Here is a 9,082-nt window from a genome sequence, read left to right as displayed (position 1 = left end):
CCGCCACCACTACCACCAGCACACCTACACGCATAACGGAATGCCACTATTCTGCACCTATGAGACGGAGATGCACACACCACAGTGTGTGCTGTGTTATTTTAAGCATGTTATCCGGATTCGATCCGGCACCCATGCGACCGTTGCTCGCCCTCAAAGTGAAGTGAAATAACAGGTGCTTTGCTGGTTGTTGCACCTGTGTGTACTGCGAAAACGAACCTGTCCTGTCCAAACCTATGGGCTATGGGCTATTGGCTAGATAGGAGTAGCTTCCACTGCCTTGCTAGTTCAATCATTGCACTGCAACCCACCAATCCTAACGCCACCACCGATCGTCATCTCGCTCATAAATGCCGTGAAAAGACGCCCTCGACATTGGTGCCCACCGGAGACCGGAAGGAAGGCCGCAAAACTTGAGCCCGATCCTCTCCTCCCGGGACGACGACGATGGCAGTGGCAACCGGAACGAGCGAGGGAGACGGGCAACACCCGGAGTCATCATCACAAGTTGCATGCCATCCTAGCTGTGAGACGGCGACACGCACCCGGAGCCCCGCGTGGCGTGGCGGCCGCGCCCGCATCGTGTTCCTGTGCCTCACGCAGCTCCTCCATGTATCCACGTCGTCCGCAGGCTCGACCAGTTCGGCGGCGTCACTCTCTCTGGCGACTGGTCAATCCGCCCCCGCCACCGGCGGCAGCCAGTGGCACGGCCGGGCATCTTAGCTGTAGCAGCTCCACCAGTGCAAGCTGCTCACGACACCGCCCGCACTGCGTTCGCGGCGTTCGGCCCGGCGTTGCTTTCGAACGCGACGCCGCGCCACCACCGCAAAGGTGACCGGCACTGGCCGGCACGGCACGAGCATGATTGGGATCGGGTGGGGTGGCGACGGGAGAGCAGCTCGGTTGGCTACCTCGGGATGCATGGGGACGCTACGTCCTCTCGCCTAACTTCTCCTCCGTGGCTGATCAGGGGGGTTGTTGGGAGCATGTCGCTGTTGGTTCCGTTAAATATTGTTGCGTCGATCCCATTGCGCCGAACCGGACGACGTGTGGGACTCGACCGATTGGTTGGGTTGTGCTCTGTCAAGTCATGTGTGGGTCGTCCATGCATGGACGATGCAATGGGAAACACGAGAGATGCCGGTCGGGATACGACCGATCGATATGCATCTCCTGCAACTTGCTCTCTACCTGCTCCGGAGCACGCTCTCTGACCTGTAGCGCCAAGCGATCGTCGAAGCTTCGTGGATCATGTTCTTTCGTTCATTCAGTGGTGTGTAAGGACGGCACTAGGCCCAGATGCTGCTGTTCTTTCATTGTCGTCGTCCCAGCTGCTTTGGAACGAGCTAGAGAGGGAACAAAAACTAAAAAGGAGAATATAAAAAATTCTTAATGATGGAAGACGATTGCTGATGGTGCTAGTCTTCGTTCGACTGACGATCGATCGATCGTGTCCAACAACTCTCAACTGACGGTCAACATGTCCCAACCATGCGTGGCGTGTTTTCCAACCGTTTCGCCATCTCGCTCGGACTAGTCGTGTTAAAAGTTCTCGTTGATGGGTACAAAAGAGTTAACTTGCATTGCATGCAGCGCCCACTTGCGTCACGTAAATCCTGAACTTGTCATGATCCTGACGGTTCTGACGACGGCGTCCGCATTCTCCCCAAGTTCACCTCATCGATGAGATGGTGGCTGTCACCAAGTGGTGCTTTAGAATGTTCCATAGTTACAAAGCGGTCATGATTTTTGACTCTTCTCGGTGATTGTACCGTACCATTTGGGTGATAACTTCTCTCCGCTGGAAAGCAAAACATGTAAAATAGCCACCGTGCACCCGTTCGCAGTGACAGTGAGTGACAACCCTTAGAAGCCTTATCTCAATGACGCAACTTGGAAAATTATCTCAATGGCACATTTTAAAAAAAATAAAAGCTATAATAATATTTTGGAAAACCATGTATATATTTTTTGGGAGTGTATATATCTGTCAACAATTTTTTAGGGTAAAATCGGTCGAAGTTTATGATGTTGCATATGTTATTCTCTGATGTTACAAATGTTATTCTCCCATGTTGCATATGACTGAAAACATGAAGTACTATGCAACATGCAAGAACAATACATTAAAATATAGTAAATAGGATTTGTAATATTAGGAGAATCTGCCACATTCCCTCCCTTGAAATCATAAAATATTTTGAAACATCGAAACATAATGTTTGCACCATCAAATGACGACATTTGAAACATCAAAAAATTCGACAGAGTTTCTTCTAAAAAATCTGTCAACAGATAAATAGCAAAACTCATATTTTTTTTAGAAAGCTTACTTTTTATGTGGAACCACTTTAATGCACGTGGAAAATTCATAAAATCTGGGAAAAAAGACAAAAGTTTTGTGCTATTGCCGAGATAAAGTTTGGGTGTACACTGTACGCCAATGGTACCAACCCATCCTTTTGGACCCATCCCTGCACCATAGAATTAAGATCCATGCTAATTTTGGATGAAAATTGGAATTTTTTTATGATATGAACGCTTTGCGTGATGTCGTAGAAAAACTAACTAGTTTTTTCCGTTGCATCAGCAAATCTTATGTTAACATTAAAGTAGGGACGATGACGCATGTGGGAGATGCTTTTTGTAGAGTTGAGAGTAGACTTACGCAAGAACACACTCGTGGTTAAAAGGCAGGAGTAGGGTGGAACATAAAAGAAGAAAAGAAAGGATCTGTCTCATTTAGTTGTCACCTTCACCTCAGCTTGTCACCATCCGGATACCTACCAGGAGCATGTTGGATCAAATCAACCTGCTGGATATAGTGCTATCGAACCTTTCTATTGCAAGCTAGTTCTCCGGGCCCCTTCGTCATGGTAAGTCCTTGACAAATAATTGTGGTTGTTGAGGAAACCAAATAAAGGCTATTCACAATTATTCTGATTTCTAGCTCAGCTTTCGTCCCATCGTTGTCGTTTTTTACAATCAGGATTTATAAATGGTGCCGAGAACTCAAAAAGACTATAAGCATCACTTTTCAGAGTCAATATGCTTAATGTAAAATAGTGTGTTTGCTATATCCATTTGACCAACGTATATAAAACAATTAAGTTTACCTTATTATTTTTTTGAGTGGAAGTTTACCTTATTATTAGCTAAACAGCTGTTAAATGACGCATATCTCAGGCTTGAAAATTACTTAAGCTTTGCTTGCACTTGCTACCGTTAGTTGTATCTCATTCAAAACTTGTGTCTTATAGGGGGGTTACTTGGCCGGCCCAATGCTTAGAGGCATTCAGTGATAGAGGCCCAGTCTTGGGCTTTTGGCCCAAGTCGCACTACAAACATTCTACGCTTCATGTAGCTTAGCACAGCCAGCAGCCTACAGGTTTCTTTTTCTTTGTTTATTTTTTTGTACTCTTTATAAAAAAACTCAATTTTGTACATGACCATATCTGGATGCACACAGCACACACATATCCTGCTCCTGCAGACCTGCACCGACTTCACAATCACATCGTCCTTGGTAATTGGTATCGCTAATTAAACCTCGAGTATGTGCTCACATTGACCTAGGAGTGTGCAGTTTCATCACATGTGCATGCTGTCGTCCTTTCCATTTGTTCGTTCTTCAGATCAGATTCTGGTTGGAGTATATAAGGCCTAAAGAAATAAGTTTGACGCAGAAATCAGCAAATTAAATTGCTTCTGGAATCACTATGGGACTTGAAGAATGAGATAATACAAGCGGCCGCATTGGCCTCTTCTTAGCAGTAAACCAAAAGAACAAACTTACTTTAGAATCATATCCAGATTTTAAAGAAGAATAATCATATATACTTACACGTCCTAATAAAAAGAATCGGAACTAAGTTACACCCAACATGTCTAGCAGCTACAAACATTCAAATTCCGATCAATCCCTGGCAAAAATGGTTTAATTTTGTTCTCTAAATAGCAACTGAAATAAAATAAAGAGGACACTGAAGCTAACACAACAACAACATCTGATGGCACACCGTGGCTTCATGCACACATGCGAGACCAGTCACGGCCCGTGCCACCACCGTCTCATCTCCTCCTCCGACGGGAGCATCGTCGTCACCCCGGTTACGTTGTCCTCGAGCACAACTGCTGCAGCACCACCGGAGCTAACACCAGGAGCAGTACTCCCGCCGGTCCAGCTCGCGGCGGCCACGACCGCGGCGCGCGCGGCGGCGGAGTCCTTCCCGGTGAGCCTCTGCACGACGTCCTTGAAGTTGGCCTGGTCCGTGCGCACCTCCCTCGTGACGATGTGCTTCACCTTCACCTGCTGCTGCTGCTGCTGCGTCGCCGCAGTCGACCGCCCGGCACTGGCGGCCTCCGCGGGAGGAGCCGCCGCCGGCCTCGACGAGCCACCGCCGCCGCCGCCGCCTTTCGGTCGTCCTTCCATATCGATCGATCGAGTAGCTTATTACGCTATAGCCTATATATAGTGGCTGCAGCTGCTCTCTCAACTAAGCTTTTTTGATCTCACCTCCGATCCCCTGCAGCGACGAATGTGATTTATATATATACATATATTGCTAGGTATGTAGGGCTAGGTGTGTGATACTACGGTGATCAAGATTTGACCACCACCACCGGCCGGCCTGCGTGGAGTTGTCTCTTTAGAGCGAGAGCGACCCGATGGGAGGGAAGAAAGGTCGCAGCGTGCGATTGGAAGAACAGGGCCAATCGCCGTTGAATGGAGACGGGGAAGACTGGGACGCCACAGGACTAGTCGCCAGGTTCTAGTTTCAGAATTTAATCGATTCCGTTCGATCTCGTGCATGAATAATCATCGCCCATGCATCCATGCAACTAGATCACTGGTAGTGGTGGCAACTAGATCACCACGCTCTCGCTCGTTCGTTATCAGCTAGCGTTGCATTTTCTAACTCTGACTGACTGAACCTTGTTTTAACCACTGGTACGGTGTTGTCGAAGCTGCACGGAAGCCGATGCCAGTTTCCTTGGCCGGCCAATTGGACAGCGGCGACCGGACCGGCCGGACGACGACGCAGCTCGATCGCAGCCGGTTTTCCGATCCTCGGTGGCCTGATCGACACGTCCGTACGGCACACGGCCTGCGTGGCGTGGAAAAATTACTGCACGCGCGGCGATCGGAGGACCACGGGGCGGTGACGGTAAATGGTGAAGGAGAAGGAGCAAGGAAGTAACCCCACGATGTTCAGATGGTTTGTGCTATGCTAGCTTCTTCAAGTTCTTCCCGTCTGCAGGTTCAACATCACGGAGATCTCATTCCTCATCCGGGCCAGGACTTCTCTGCCTCCAGGCCGGATCGTCGTGCCCTGGTACGGTGTGCCTGATTGCGTCAGGCGCCGCCGTGTCCGATCCACCGTAGGGCAGTGTGCGTTCGTACGTGGATCTAATGATGACGCTTATGAGCCGAGAAACTCAAAGAAGAAAGGAAGAAAATCACGGCAGATCGCCCGCCGGGCTGGACGTACGTGTTGGCCGCAGCGTCGTTGGCCCGGGCACACACATGGATGCAATATTGCTCTCATGCATAGTTTTCTTTGGCCCCGTACTTGTTTTCACGATTTTCTTTGAAGTTGGAATTAATAAAGATGTATCGAATATAGTTACAATGAATTCATCTCAACTGAGATACAAAGTGTTACAATAGCTCATTCATTAATTGTTATGTCTTTCTATATCCATGTACAAATTTTCCATGTAACGTGTTAGAACCCCATGTACTTAACTTGGGCAAGTTACTATTTTACTCTTAAGCACAATCTAATTGCATCGAGCTATCACTTCTGCATAGGGGCAAAGCTAGAAATTATATAAAAATAGGAGTGGGACCAACTAGTTATATTTTTGCAATGCATAATTAAACCGCAAACTAATTTAGCATAGCAAATCTATGTGTACATGAAGCATGTTCCCTTTACTGCTTCCCTACCCCCATATTACTGGAACTAACAGATTGGCCATGTCTTGCTATAGTTTTCTAGTTTCAAATCCACGCAATATTAGAGAAGCTACCATGATCCTTACTATTAACTAGATAAATTTAATTAAATGCACTCTACCTATTGTACCACATGTAAACAATTTAGCTTTTGTGTTCATTTAGCATAGCCACTAGCTCTATGCACGTATAAGCATGAGAAAGTGAAATACATTGGAGCAATAGATTTCTTTGTTCTATTTTTCACTGCACAAACTCTATGATCTAACCAAAAGATAATTGGCTGATAAAAAGAACAGAATTTGCATAAGTTCGTAAAATAGTAACAATTCAAGCTGGCTGAATTTTATTCTTCTTCCACGACCATCATCACTTATGTTGAAATTCTATTGATATGTCGTCTCTGCGAGTACATCCTAAGCTAATGCAATCCAGATGAGAGTGCGTGAGAGAATCATGGCTACGTGAGCAGTAACAGACCCCATAATTGTGGGATACAAAGAGTAGTTTGTGGTACAGGTCCGTTGTTTCCCTGATGGGATTTTACTCGGTTATCTTCGACTTTTTTATAAGATAGGAAGTGCGCAACACAAAGCTATAGATGGATGAAATTCGTGCTTTATCTCGATAGAGACAGTGATAAAGAAGAGAAGAGTAGCAGTTTGTTTGCACCAGAGAGCAAATACTTTTTCCCCCCAAGAGTACAACGTTGTTTTTCTTTGCACCAGGTTTCGCCCGAATAATGTCCCTTAAAATTCTACGTGTGAGCCAGCAAAAATCAAGCTCAGCACCAGCGCAACCCTGATCGGAATTATTTAATTTTATTATTTGCAAAAATAAATACCCTATTCAAGGTTCAGCAAGAATGGTCTTCTTCCGCTGCAAAATTTTGAAATGGATATTTTATCTTCGAATATTCCTTGTTTTTCTCTCCATCAGCCGTGGACTCGCGACTGTGGAAAGCATAGCAGTCCCATGCTTACTTGTGGCTAGCTGGACCTAAGACGAGGAAGCTCGCTGGGCTGAATACATGGAGCATGCTCGTGCAGTTAGAAATTTTCCATCATTGTTCATATGGAGCATACTCAACGAAAGCAAAGAAATTCCCGTCCTCCCACTTCTGTAGTAAAGCCGGAAATCGAAGACAATACCCCACTAACTCCTTTTTGCAGGTAATGTTCAGAGGGACTTATTGGGCAAGGGCATGGGCGATGCTATCTAAGGAGGAAGAGAAAATTGATTTGAAGAAGAACTGTAGCAGACTTGAAATTACTGCTTTGGATTTCTTCCATAAATATGGATGGAACTTTAAGAGAAGATTGATGTCTTAGGCTGTCTAGCGTCAGGGCAGATCTTGAAAGGTTTATGTGCTGATGGCGTGGGTCTTTCTTCAGTTTACCTGGAAGCTGTCTCTAGACCTAGGACCTTGGTCTGTTTTAGTTCAATCCTAAGAAGTATCAGAGATCTTGTTTAGTCTTGTCTGAACTTTGTTTTGGAACCAGACTCTAGACCTAGGAGCTTGGTCTGTTTTAGTTCGATCCTAAGAAGTATCAGATACCTTGTTTAGTCTTGTCTAAACTGTGTTTTGGCACTAGAAGTTTCAGGAGCAGCCTGAGAGATGCATGTTTTGTGTCCAGGTTGTAAGTTGGTGACTGTAGACATCCAATTGAGGATGATCGAGGCCGGACAATGTTCCTTAATCTAAAAAAAATACCAAAGACCATAGAAAAGATAACTCCTATCTTTTTTTATAACAAAGATGATACCATTTGGGTGGAGCTAATAAATTGCCTAACAAATAACTCTCACCCACGGTTGAAGAAACCCTCACCATTGCTATAGTTCCTAACCTACACCTGGGTGCGCTTATTACTTATGGACACCATTAATGTGTATCCCCTACCGGAGCTCATTACATACCGACACCTTCGGTATATCTTTACCAGCGCTAATTCGTTATGTATCTGGAGAAAAGAAAAAGATCAAATTTAATGTACAAATTCACAATGGGATTCTCGCTTGCATCAGTTCTATACCAAGGTGATTCTCATCTCTCAGTTTATATGGTAATCATCCTTTTTCAACACACACTTGATTCATGGCATGCCCAGGCGGCTAAGCAGCTAGACATGACCATAAGTCCATAACTAGTAGCAGAGAAACAATGAGTTTATGGTCATGTTTATTGCTGATTGTGGTCATGTCTAGCCTAGAGCATAAGGACATGAATGTTAAGTACAAGAAAAGAAAGAACCTGGGTAACTTCATCATTGGCATGCACTTCCAATGCTTGTTCTAAATGAATAGAAAACACATGATGCTTGTGCCCTAAATTCACAATGCGATTAACACTTGCTTCAGTCTACCAAGGTGATTCTCATCTTTATACCCATGTCTAATTAGACGTTAGAGCTACGTAACTATGACCATATATAGCCACCAACAGATAAAATCACGAGTTATGATCATCTTCACAGGTACATACATATGGTCATATACTCATATCTACTTATTATCCGGTGTGGATATGACGATTTCTGCGGTAGTCACACTATCAAAATTTGTTGCATGTTGTGTGCCATTCTCTATTTATCTTCTTGATTAAAACCAGAGCTGAGCTCTAGAAGAAGACCGTCAGAGCCCCTATATTTTGTCAAATTTTTTTTAAAAATCCAACAGATTCATATTGGATTGTAACATGTCTCAAAGCTGTTCACTAACAACAAATTTCCTTGTTGTTGACGATTCTTAAGTTTGGACTTAGCATATACATGCATAATTTGCACTTGGTACATGGCAAATATTAGGCATATATTATCATATCAGGTATCAAACGATATGCTAGATACACACACACCATGCATCTGGATGTTTGCTGCAGCTCTCCATCCCCATGTGAAGTTTCAGGCTTTCAGAGAATATGCACCGATTCTTAAGTTTGGACTTAGCATATACATGCATAATTTGCACTTGGTAAATGGCAAATATTAGGCATATATTATCATATCAGATATCAAACGATATGCTAGATACACACACACACACCATGCATCTGGATGTCTGCTGCAGCTCTCCATCCCCATGTGAAGTTTCAGGCTTTCAGAGAATATGCACGACAGC

This window comes from Setaria italica, chromosome IV (genome assembly GCF_000263155.2).
Source record: "Setaria italica strain Yugu1 chromosome IV, Setaria_italica_v2.0, whole genome shotgun sequence".
In the NCBI taxonomy this organism is placed as follows: Eukaryota; Viridiplantae; Streptophyta; class Magnoliopsida; order Poales; family Poaceae; genus Setaria; species Setaria italica.
The sequence above is the reverse complement of the archived record's forward strand: the minus strand, read 5'-3'. Positions refer to the sequence as shown.